This window comes from Lepisosteus platostomus, chromosome 8 (assembly GCF_059453375.1).
Source record: "Lepisosteus platostomus isolate fLepPlt1 chromosome 8, fLepPlt1.hap1, whole genome shotgun sequence".
In the NCBI taxonomy this organism is placed as follows: domain Eukaryota; kingdom Metazoa; phylum Chordata; class Actinopteri; order Semionotiformes; family Lepisosteidae; genus Lepisosteus; species Lepisosteus platostomus.
Window position 1 is genome coordinate 17,540,701 of NC_142618.1, and position 12,402 is coordinate 17,553,102.

At 45.6% G+C, this 12,402-nt stretch overlaps 8 non-coding genes across 8 annotated transcripts; 3 read left to right on the forward strand and 5 right to left on the reverse strand.

Moving 5' to 3' along the window:
• Positions 1-4,517: 4,517 nt before the first annotated feature.
• trnar-acg (transfer RNA arginine (anticodon ACG)) lies at positions 4,518-4,590 on the reverse strand. Its single transcript has one exon. It is a non-coding gene; the product is annotated as a tRNA-Arg (tRNA).
• Positions 4,591-5,003: 413 nt separating this feature from the next.
• trnay-gua (transfer RNA tyrosine (anticodon GUA)) lies at positions 5,004-5,091 on the forward strand. The gene is given in 2 exon segments: positions 5,004-5,040; positions 5,056-5,091. It is a non-coding gene; the product is annotated as a tRNA-Tyr (tRNA).
• A 421-nt stretch (positions 5,092-5,512) lies between these two features.
• trnaq-cug (transfer RNA glutamine (anticodon CUG)) lies at positions 5,513-5,584 on the forward strand. The gene has a single exon. It is a non-coding gene; the product is annotated as a tRNA-Gln (tRNA).
• Positions 5,585-5,737: 153 nt separating this feature from the next.
• Positions 5,738-5,809, reverse strand: trnae-cuc (transfer RNA glutamic acid (anticodon CUC)). The gene has a single exon. It is a non-coding gene; the product is annotated as a tRNA-Glu (tRNA).
• Positions 5,810-8,105: 2,296 nt separating this feature from the next.
• Positions 8,106-8,177, reverse strand: trnaq-uug (transfer RNA glutamine (anticodon UUG)). Its single transcript has one exon. It is a non-coding gene; the product is annotated as a tRNA-Gln (tRNA).
• A 2,418-nt stretch (positions 8,178-10,595) lies between these two features.
• trnae-cuc (transfer RNA glutamic acid (anticodon CUC)) lies at positions 10,596-10,667 on the reverse strand. The gene has a single exon. It is a non-coding gene; the product is annotated as a tRNA-Glu (tRNA).
• Positions 10,668-11,308: 641 nt separating this feature from the next.
• trnar-acg (transfer RNA arginine (anticodon ACG)) lies at positions 11,309-11,381 on the reverse strand. Its single transcript has one exon. It is a non-coding gene; the product is annotated as a tRNA-Arg (tRNA).
• Positions 11,382-12,007: 626 nt separating this feature from the next.
• trnaa-ugc (transfer RNA alanine (anticodon UGC)) lies at positions 12,008-12,079 on the forward strand. The gene has a single exon. It is a non-coding gene; the product is annotated as a tRNA-Ala (tRNA).
• Positions 12,080-12,402: the final 323 nt, after the last annotated feature.

The window sequence follows — 12,402 nt, forward strand, 5'->3', positions numbered from 1 at the left end:
ATAGTGCAAATAAGTAAAGCATTTTAAAAATAGATTCTCATTTACAGTAAACGAGGTGATCCACCTAGCGCTGCTGGCTTGAACAGCTCTCAGACCCGTGATTGACTAAAGCCCCGAACAGTTCGGGCCGCGATTGGGTGAAAAGTGAGAATCGACACTCTGAGTGGGTAAAGCGCCACAGCGGAAGTTCCGTGTGTACTCTGTGTGCTGTATGAGCACGCTGGATACACAGTAACACATGCATTGGTTTCCAATTACTGATCATTCTAAGAGAAGTCGCAATGAGGTCAAAAGTGAATAGCAGACAAAGAAAGTCATGGCATCCACAGTGAAGTCACGAGTCCGATAGCATGTCATGACAGGAGTGCGGGCATCACGATCACATACCCATTGCGACTGGCCCACCACTGTCATGGCGCCACTCGCGACATTAAGTCCATATATCACGATATGACATACCTCGACAAAACACCCCCCCACCATGTCACGACATGGAGACCGCATATCGCGATATGAAGTACCCTGACAAAAGTGCCCCGCCCCCATGTCGCGACATGAAGCCCGCTTATCGCAATCTGACATACCCCAACAAAAGTGCACCGCCCCCAAGTCGTGAAATAAAGCCCGCATATCGCGATATGACATACCCCGACAAAAGTGCCTCGCCCCTATGTCGCGACATAGAGCCCGCATATCGCAATATGACATACCCCGACAAAAGTGCCCTGCCCTCATGTCGCGACATGGAGTCCATATGTTGCGATAGGACATACCCTGACAGGATATGCTGACTCCATGTCGCAACACAAAGTCCATATATCGCTACACGTCCTATCTGGATATATCATGTCCGGTTATGAGACCTTTGTTGCACCAGCGCTACCAGGGTTGCATGGAAGCAAGGCGCCAGTCGTGATATACACTGCCTCGATATACATGCGATATACTGTACATGGGGTCCCTATCATGACATACTGCGGAGGGCTTGTCGCGATGGTATCCCACAGTTCAATGTTTGGCAACAGAGTGTCACGGTAGGGAAAGAAAGGAAAACGTGCCTTAGAAAATTAAAACCATAGATCTTACAATCACGGTGATTTTACATACATTACAACCACAGGTTGTAAATGCATCAGTAAAGGCATCGCCCCAATGGTAATATCGAGTGAGGCGCCATGAGAATAAAAACTGCAAAGGTATTAAAATATTAAGTTCTGAAGATCTTGTTTGATTCTTCATGATACTTCTAAACTTATACGAAACCCACGAAATTAGTACTGTAGCCATTCGCCCGGCGCTACGGCCGAAGAGCGCCCGGCTGGGGTACTAGGAAAGCCGCTGACTGCAAAACGGGCGTACAGTTTGGTGAGATCGCCCGCATTCTTGTAAATAGTTCCCTGGTTTCGCACCCCTTTCATACTTGTACCCAATTGCCACCCTACCGCTGTGTAACTACCTGCTCGCTCACTCTCTCTGCTAGCGCAGGGGCGCGGGGGTGCTGTGCTGCCTGTGCCGAGAAATAAAGGCACGTGTTTCATTCAACTACTGTATGAATCTCTGTGTCCGTCCGCGCCGACCCCGAAAATGCTACAGTTTTCTATTTTCGATACCAAAAGACACCTAACTGGGAAATTCGTGACTTCCCACAAGACTTAACGCTCAATTGTTATAGTCGCATTACAGTGCCAATTCATCGTACCTTTAATTGCAAGATAGCGTGCTAATAAAAGCGTCAAATACATACTTTGGATGTATTTTAGCTCTGTAAACGTCGTTCACTTAACAATACAGCAAGGCATTTAGAGGCGATCTGAATAGTTATCTGGAAAATGCACACGCGCATCTATCCGTCAATATTATCTTAATGTTAGTCATGCATTCCAAATCTTGTCATGTGTTTACAGGGGAAATTTTAGAACCTCTTCGTGCTCACCCTCCAATTTACAATGCAATCCTCGATCGGTATAATCAGCAGAATTAGCGGAACCTTATGATACATACTGTCTCTCTCTCACACACACACAGAGGTTAAGCAACAATTACCTAGGCTGCTGAACGCTACTGAGCCACGGCGGACACACACACAAAAAACAACCAGTACAAGGTCTCAAAATCAAAACCAAATCAATAGAACACCGAACATGTAATAGCGCAAAACGCCCTCATAGCGACAAAGAGGCTTTACTTGTATTTTTATCCATTTTTGAATTACAAAGCAGAGTAAGCAGTCCTTGACATTCAAACACATGCAAAACGACTATCTGGCGTATTTTAAAATAAACGCCTTTCTTACTTTAAACAACAGCCTTATACAATGAGGGTTTCTGCTGGTCCATGAGGCTGCGGGTTTTCCCCTTTTACATTTTGCTATATCATCGAGAACTTCTCTTTTGCTACTCCCGAAAAGGCACCTTAGCTGTATTTTGGCAGTAACAGGTTCGACGTTACTGCTGGTATCAACAGATTAACACCGTTAACTTTTGCTTCAGCCGTTATTGAGCTTTCGATGAGCCTCTGAGATTCGCTATTTTGGCTTTGATGAAAGACTAATTGTGCGCTTTTCACCTTCTATGTGTCACCATGAAATCCTCTGATGATGTGATAATGTGATCTTCTGCGTGTTCAATCTGTCTGAGTGAGACTAGAGTATCTGTGTGACGTTGATGCTCTGAGCGCTACAAACGGTTCCGTCCCAAAAAAATCTGTTTTTGTTAGTAACCAATATTTTATTACATTATTATCTATTATTATGTAAGCTTATTTTCGTAACCTTAATTTGGTGATTCTTGTGATTTTTGTGAGCTCACAGAAAAGACATTTCACTGCCAGCAACTACTGCTGCACGCTGTATTGTTGTGCATCTGATAAATAAACTTTGATTTGATTTGAACAAGTGGATGTTTTCAACCTCTGCTTACTGCAGTTTCGCCTGTCGTTGCCAGAAAATTAAAAGCGCACAAGGAATTAGGCTTTAGTCAAAGCTTTTGCTGGCAGACAGGAGCAGTAGGACGCAGAGCCCTATCCAACAGCTCTAGATGGTGCTCGGGGAAGCGCTACAGTTGCTTTCGGATACTTTAATATGAAGATGTTCTAGGAATAAAAGCATATCCAATAAACTAACATGATAACAGCCAGTGCCACCCCTTAGTTATTAGTGTTTGAAGTGGTTTGACAAAGTACTTCCAGCCCCCTCTGTGATCCTAGATTGAACTTGATTGTCCACTCTCATGGAAAACCACACAGTCCTCTATTTTCTGCTGCTCCTCGCTCTGTCCATTACTCTGAACTCATGACTCATCACGCTCGCTCAATCTGCTCCTCAGAAATCACCAGGAACTGTGTGTTCAGGGACACCTCTGTGTACCCAGGCCCTGAGTTCTGACTCCCTGCCTCAGCAGCAGCCTGTCTTCCCTGTTCAGTTGAGTCTCTGTGTCCAGTCTCTATGGCCAGGCTGTGGTAACTGAGCCTGTCCTCTCTGGACACGACACAGCGCCCCTCAATACTCTCTTTACAGAACCTACTCCAGAGACAGGTTCAGTCGTCTAAGAAGCTAAATGGAAAATAAGAAGACAGTACATTGACAGGCCTGCAAGTCTTTCTTCTACATTGGAAAGGTAAGTAGCCGGAGAAACAAGAGTATATTTATTTATATATATCTGAGTGCCATCCAATTTTCAGAAACATCCAGAACATAAGAGCAGGGTACACAGTAAGGAGACTGTCCGCACATTTCTTTATTTTTATTAAAGAGCTTACCCTTTACTGCTGAAATTTGTTTGAAAACCAGAACGTGTTTATTCATACAGTCTGTTACAAAGCTTTCTACTAAATGAAAATAAGCGGCACATCTTGTTTTTCTTCGGTGTCCAGTGAGACTGTAATGGGGACAAGGAAGGAAAAGGAGAGCCCGGCCGCGGCGGTGAAAGCGCCAAATCCTAACCATTAGACCACCAGAGAGACTGTCGGCTCTCTCACTGTGTGTGAAGAGAAGACAGCGGTAACTGGGATTCGCGCCGGTGATCTTAATAGGACACAGAGAGCGATCGACACGCTTTTACAGTCTGTGTAGCGACAGCAGCGACACTGAGAGCTGCTGCGTGTAAGAAAGAGAAAACACGATCTGTCTGGAACAGACTTGTTTTGCATATTGAGATACGAAGATGTTTGAGGGATTCTTTTTCCGTTGTTTGTTTTCATTTTCAGATTTTAGGGAATAAGGATGATGGCTGACAGCGAGTCCGCAGGAGCAAAACGTTAGTTCCCACACGTGAGATTCCGCCCACAAGTAAACTTAGTTTTCTTCTTGAGCTCACATGCTGCTGATTAAACTACATTAAACTCCCAGCACGACACTTGGCAGCAGGGAGCGCTGCAATTGGAGAAAACTATCAAGACTGAGAGCGGATGCTGTTATTGGATCATTCTTGGTGGCGATACGGGCCTTGATAAGCTAAGGCTACTAACAATGAACAGAAGGCAATGTGCTAGTGAGCAGCCCGATGTGTTTAAAAGAAAGACGAGCCAGGCAGGAGTCGAACCTACAATCTTCTGATCCGTAGTCAGACGCGTTATCCATTGCGCCACCGGCCCCGCTGACAGAGCGGCACCGCACCACAGTGAGCTCCGCGCCGCTACTGGTACGGCATCGCCCCGCTCCAGCTTTTCTAACTTGGATACACGCGTTTTCTACATTTTGTCTTTTAAAAATTACATCTCCTAATATCTTTTACTGCTCCTGTCTGCCAGCAATGACTTTGACGAAAGACTAATTACTTGTGCGCCTGTGTCACGTTCAAATTCCGCTTGATTTCGACATCAAAGAAACACCGTTTTCTTCCAAAACATCATACATCTGTCACAGCTTCCAGACTTGAGATGCCAGGGTTACAACCCTACTCTCTTCAAGAAAAGCCCTGGGTTTGTTTAATGACCACAGAGAGTCAGGACCTCGGTTTTCTGCTTTGTAATTCGAAATTAAATCAAAATATAAGTATTTTTCTTTCCCTTCGATAACTCAGTTGGTAGAGCGGAGGACTGTAGTGAAAACCGCTGGGAATCCTTAGGTCGCTGGTTCGATTCCGGCTCGAAAGAAGGCGTTGTTCCATTGTTCTTTGACATCGAAAATTAAAAAAAAGCAAATATCAGAGGTTTATCGAAAGCTCAATAAAGGCTGAAGCAAAAGTTATCGGTATTTATTGTCCTCACGTGTGAATGTCCTGTTTTTACCGTTAAAAACTCGTCACACGTCCTGACAGAGAATTACTTTCCTCTCACAAATGACTCAGAGCGCAGGAGCGGAGTATCTGGAGCCCGAAGGTTATTGATCGGTGATTGTTAAGCGGGAGTGCGGACGTGTCTGTGAGACTGAAAGCGGACGGACCTGTTTGTAGGGCTCAGATGCACAGCGGCTGCAGCAGAGCATCAACATCACACAGACATCGTAATCTCACGGAGGCAGGTTGAACTCGCAGATGATCACAGTGGGAACCTGTAGCTGATGAGTTTATGTCTTGGTTCTATGATGTAATGGTTAGCACTCTGGACTCTGAATCCAGCGATCCGAGTTCAAATCTCGGTAGAACCTAAGCGGTGTCTTTTACTTTCGTTTAAGGAACTGTAAAAAAATTACTTCCGGAGCAAAACAGCAGGATCCGTAGATTAGAGACTGCCACACGAATGTATTTTTATCCATGTCCTTACCACGTTCGTGAAATCTGCGAGAACAAAACGATTGTCATTCCCTGACCGGGAATCGAAACCGGGCCGCGGCGGTGAGAGCGCCGAATCCTAACCACTAGACCACCAGGGAGACGGTTGGCTCTTTCACTGTCTGTGAAGAGAAGACAGCGATCTTAACAGGACACAGAGCGCACTCGACACGCTTTTACAGTCTGTGTAGCGACAGCAGCGACACTGAGAGCTGCTGTGTGTAAGAAAGAGTAAATAAGATCTGCTGGATTCTCATTCAGTCTATGTAGCGATAATAGCGCGCACTCTGCTAGCGGGGCAAGGGCGGACAATCACAGCTCAGTGAAGCTGGTGAACGCGGCACTTACGGCTTCATAGAGCTCTTATAGCAATTGGTCGATCCACGACTATACAACTGCGGTAATTTAAATTAGATCTAGCAGTGCAATTGTTTTCAATACATTTGTTTCATTGCTTAAAACTCTCCTTCCTCAAAAAATACATCTTCTCTTTGTTGCATGTTTTGCAAATCACTAGATCATTTTGATTGTGTCCACACGAAATGTAAATGTCAGGCACAATGAATGTGCAAAGCAGTGCCTGCAGATCTCTGCAGCTGGTACACAAACCAATCGAGTGAGATGTGTAAAACAAGAGGAATTCATTCATTTCACAGCTGAAAAAAACCCATCCCATGTATGTGCAACCTCATCTCACAGGTACACAAGTGCTCAACGATCAAGCCCACAGGTAGTGAGCAGAGGTATAGTATTCTGGGTCACCAGTGCGTTAGTGCTGCTGAGCGATGGAGCAGGAACAAGCAGCTGGAGGAGGACAGTGGAGGACAGTGGAGGACAATGTCAGCTCTCGGCACCCTGAGCACTCTGCTCCAGTCAGGGCCTGGTTTCCTGCTCCCCTTCCCCTGTCCTCACTGGTACACAAGTGTTCACCCATCAGTCAGTCGGTGCTTGAGCACAGGTAGATAAGGGTCCCCTGGGCTTTACCAATCATGGCCTCCTAATAATTCCCATCTCTGAACTGCCTTCATCACTCTGCTCTCTTCCCCACTGGTGGCTGGTGTGTGAGAGCAGACTGATGATCATCCAGGTGGGGCTGCACACTGGTGGTGGTGGAGGGGATCCCCATTACCTATGAAGTCACCTTGACATATAAGATGGTCATGGATGTGCTGGCACCAATGCCCTAAAAGTTCTCTGTGGCCACTCTCTCCTGCTCAGCTTTAGAGAGTATCATTCACACCTGTTTCCCATTATTCATCTTTTCCAGCACAGAGGCCATTTCTGTCTGGATTGGGTGTGCCCTTAAACATCTTGCTTTATCTTGGAAGGTATAGACAGCACAGGCCTGGGTGGGCACTTGAAACCAAGGGAACCCCATGGTCATCCAGTCAGAAACATTGGATTTTGTTATTTCTTACTCAGTACACACTCAATACAGTACTACACTCTTAAACTCTAGACTCTAGTAAGAAATATCCAAAACAAGAGCAGAAAAAAACAACAGGGCCTGGTTTCCTGCTCCCCGGCCATGAATACCTCCAGCCCTGTTCCCCTCCCCTGTCCTCACTGGTACACAAGTGTTCACCCATCAGTCAGTCGGTGCTTGAGCACAGGTAGATAAGGCTCCCAGTGCGTCAGAGTTTCTGAGAGGTGGAGCAGGAACAGGCGGCTGGTGGAGGGAGAGGGGTCTGTGTGCTGGAAGCGAGGAGGAGGAAGGCGAAGGCACCCAGATATCTCTAATGAATAAGGGCCCCAGAGTGAACCATGTCATGCAGTAGATCATGGCTTGACGATGGTGATGTAGCAGGAGCCTTACAGGACACAGAGCCTCAGTCAGTGGCCCAGGACGGTGTGGGGCAGGGGATGAAGAAGAGGATGGAAAAGGTTATTATATTAGGTGAGGAGGGTGTTAGTCGGGGATGTAGGAAGGAACTGGACCTCTTGATGACCAAGTACCTGTTCGTCTGCCGCCAGTTGTACCTACCCAAATCTAGCCATGTAAGTAGCAGACAATAACGTGGGGAGCTCGACGGTTTGCAAAACTTAGAATAGGTACGTGAAAATAGTCTTTCTTAAACACAAACTGCTCAATACGACACCCTTGGTGTGTTACTTTTGTACAGTCCTGAAAACTCTGTGTATTATCTTCTCACCGTTCAAAAATGTTTAACTCGTCCTCCGCAGGTGTAGTAGCCTCCGTTGCTTATTGCTGCTTTTTTCATCGCTTTTAACAACGAACAGGAGGCGGGCACAGTTTGAAATAGTTTTTCCTTACTCTGCTTCTCTCTTTCAGCAGGAAAGCGCCATGTTGGGCGAGCAGATCAAATTCGGAAAAGAGGTGCTTTCATCAAGCAAATTATCTGAACTTGACTCTGGATCCTAAAACATAGTCGACTTAGGTTCCACCGAGATTTGAACTCGGATCGCTGGATTCAAAGTCCAGAGTGCTAACCATTACACCATGGAACCAGCAACTGTGAAATGCATCTACAGATCCCCGCTCTGATCTTCTGCATGTTAAACCCGTCTAAGTGAGACTACAGTATCTGTGACGTCGATGCTCTGCTGTAGCCGCTGTGCATCTCAGCGCTACAATCGGTTCCGTCCGCTTTCAGTCTCACAGACACGTCCGCCCTCCCGCTTAACAATCACCGATCAATAACCATCGGGCTCCAGATACTCCACTCCTGCGCTCTGGCTCATTTGTGAGAGGAAATAGCGCTCAAGAAGTCGCGTGGAAATTTGGTCTTCCTGAGTGCCAGTGGTGTACTGGTATCATGCAAGACTCCTACTCTTTTGACCTGGGTTTGATTCCCGGCTGGCGCATAAGAAATGGTGTTGTTTTAAGCCTTAATAAAGCACTGTTAATCATTCCTATTTTAATACTGTTAGGGATTACTTGTGCAATTTATCTCACGGACGTTTTACACCAACATAATAAATGTAGAAATGAAAAAAATACATTTCACAGGTCAATTGACTGATTAAAAAATCACTCTACTGTTTATTGATAAACTTACAGAAGGTGGATTTTGGTCTCCAATTTTTTTCCACAAGTTTTTTTGTTGCAATTGAGCTCAAAGCTGAGACGATCTCCAAATAATATATTAACTAGTCTGCAAGACACTGACCTCCGTGTGGATGTATATCCGTATGAAGTAAGACAGGTTACTTCCACATCTTGGTCGTGGGATGTTAAACCTCCATCTTTCAGCCACAACACACAAGAGGTTTATTTCTGAGTTGTAATTTAAGTTATAAGAAATATAAATTCTCAGGTTCTCCATTCAGCTCCCTTTAAAACACATTTCTAAAAATAATGTACGAATACACATCACTGAAACCATTCCAAACACAGTTTTACTGCTGCCAGGACTCGAACCTAGATCTTCACCTCATAGAGCTGATGTGTTTGATTGCTTGTTACACCAAAGAAGCTCATGCACAGTATACACAACCTCCCACAGCACCTAAACAACAGCCTTATACAATGAGGGGTTGCCAGTCACTGACTACAGCTCTCTGTCAGGAAGTGTGGCGAGTTTTTAACAGTAAAAACAGGACAATCACAGGTGAGGACAATTAACACCAGTAACTTTTGCTTCAGCCTTTATTGAGCTTTCGATCAACCTCTGATATTCGCTATTTTTAGTTTTCTATTTCAGAGAACAATAAAACATCACCTTTCTTCAAGCTGGATTCAAACCAGCAACCTAAGGATTCCCAGTGGTTTCTATTACAGCGCTCTGCTCTACCAACTGAGCTATCAAAGGGACAGCAAGCAGTTCTTTTCTCACATGTTCAGCCCAAATTCGTGCGGTGTTCCTGGTCATTTCAGTTTCAGTTTGACGTCAGGTTTTTAACTCGTTTCTGCGGTCTTGTTTCAAGCGTTTCTCTGTCATTTGACTTCACGGGTACGCGTAATTTTTGTAGTAATTTGAGAACACTCTTAATAGAAATTGCAACACTTTACAGCGAGGGGCTGGAGACAAACATTTCGTGAGTTCTTTCCAATACCGCCCCGTGTCCAGCTATGAGGATCAGATCAAATAGTGCAGCGAGCTGCCCGCTCGCTCAGGTTTCTTGACCTCAGAACACAGGGGGTCCTGCTCCTCACGGAGTGATGTCTATGTATAGGTTGTGGTCACTGTGCCTGTCCTGTGACACTGGGCCTATACTTCATCTGGGTCTGTTTTTGGTACCTGTCTATTACCTTAGTCAGATACTCAGCTTGTGTGTGTTGATGTTCAAGTCTGTGTTGTGTTTATGTGTGTGTGTCCCAGTGGTTGAGGTAGTGTTGTTTCGCTTATGCTGTGATTTGGTTGATTGTGGTTCGTGCTGATAAAGCAGTGCTGTCCTGAGGCAGGCTGGTGTCAGTGTGCTTCAGAACCTTCTGGCTGAGAAGGGTTCTTCTGTGGACTCAGCTCCTTGCTCAGCAGGGCCTTGTGGCAGAAGGAGAGCTGGTCACTGTTTCTCAGGTGTAACCAGTATTTTATTTATTTTGTGTTGGCCAAATTCGGCCCTGCACACATTCTTAGGCATTGTTCTCTGCACATGGAGCATGCTTTTTACAGAACTATGGTTGTTTGCCCTTGCCCTCACATTGAATTTATATATACATATCTGAGTGCCATCCAATTTTCAGAAACATCCAGAACAAAAGAGCAGGGTCCACAGACGGACAGAGATGTACTGCAAGTACATTTATTTTTATTCAGGAGCTCACCCTGTCCTGCTGAAACTTGCATGAAAAACACAGAATTGTGTTTATCCATGCAATCTGCTACGGCTGTTTCTACTGAATGAAAATATGAGGCGCATCTGAAGGACACAGTCTTCAGTGTCCAGGAAGGCTGTAATGGACACAAACGGAGGAAAAATAGACTCTTCCCTGACCGGGAATCGAACCCGGGCCGCGGCGGTGAGAGCGCCGAATCCTAACCACTAGACCACCAGGGAGGTGGCTAGTGTTCTCCCTGTATGTGAAGAGAAGACAGCGGTAACTGGGATTCGCGCTGGAGATCTTAATAGGACACAGAGCGATCGACACGCTTTTACAGACTGTGTAGCGACAGCAGCGACACTCAGAGCAGCTGTGTGTAAGACAGACAAAATAAGATCTGCTTGGAACTAAAATTTGCTTGCATAGCGAGACGGTTTGAGACTCGAAGGTGTTTGTAGGATAATATTTCCGTGGTTTATTTTCGCTTTCAGATTTTAGGAGATCATTCTCTCAGCACCCAGGGAGATGGTGGAGAGAGAGTCCGGACGTGTCTGAGAGACCGATCCCCATGGAAAGTGACGCTTTATTGATACAATTGACGCAGGAGCACAAGGAAAGACCCCACATGTGAGAATCCGCCCACAAGTAAACTTAGTTTTCTTCATGAGCTCACATGCTGCTGATTAAACTACATTAAACTCCCAGCACGACAATTGGCAGCAGGGAGCGCTGCGATTGGAGAAAACTATCAAGAATGAGAGCGGATGCTGTGATTGGATCATTCTTGGTGGCGATACGGGCCTTGATAAGCTAAGGCTACTAACAATGAACAGAAGGCAATGTGCTAGTGAGCAGCCCGATGTGTTTAAAAGAAAGACGAGCCAGGCAGGAGTCGAACCTACAATCTTCTGATCCGTAGTCAGACGCGTTATCCATTGCGCCACTGGCCCCGCTGACAGAGCGGCACCGCACCACAGTGAGCTCCGCGCCGCTACTGGTACGGCATCGCCCCGCTCCAGCTTTTCTAACTTGGATACACGCGTTTTCTACATTTTATCTTTTAAAATAACATCTTCTTATATCTTTTAATGCTCCTGTCTATCAGCAAATACTTTGACGAAAGACTAATTACTTGTGAAAACCGTTTTCTTACATTTTAATACTTGGATGAATCGCAGAATTACCGTTTCTGCCTGCTTTTTATTTTCCGCGGTGTCATTGTTTCATCACCCTCAGTGTGTTACTTGGAAAGAAATACTTGTTAATTGCAACATACTCCTTTTTCCAAAACCTGACGTCGAAATGCGATTGAAATGACCAGGAACACCGCACGAATTTGGGCTGAATGTGTGAGAAAAGAGGTGCTCGTCGTCCCTTCGATAGCTCAGTTGGTAGAGCGGAGGACTGTAGTGTAGCGAATATCAGAGGTTGATCGAAAGCTCAATAGAGGCTGAAGCAAATGTTATCAGTGTTTATTGTCCTCACGTGTGAATGTCCTGTTTTTACCGTTAAAAACTCGTCACAGATCCTGACACAGAGCTGCAGTCACTGACAACCGAAGAGATGATTGCTTGTCGGGGATGTAGCTCAGTGGTAGAGCGCATGCTTTGCATGTATGAGGCCCCGGGTTCAATCCCCGGCATCTCCAGAAAGGTTTTTGTTAAATATGAGATCTACTCTTCCTACACTAGGTAAGACGCACGCTGTAGGAAGTTTTTTCACGTTGCAATCCAAAGAGCCTCTAATGCCCAGTCCGACAGTAACCGAACCGGAATGAGCTCATACTCGCTCCCTGTGCTGAAACAGACTTAGCGCTTCCCCGAGCACCGTCTAGAGCTGCTGGATAGGGCTCTGCGTCCTACTGCTGCTGTCTGCCAGCAATGACTGACGAAACACTAATTGGAACAAGCAATAGGTTTATTCCATGCCGAAAAGAGAAGAAAAAACACAACGTTTCGGCCGTGGAGCCTT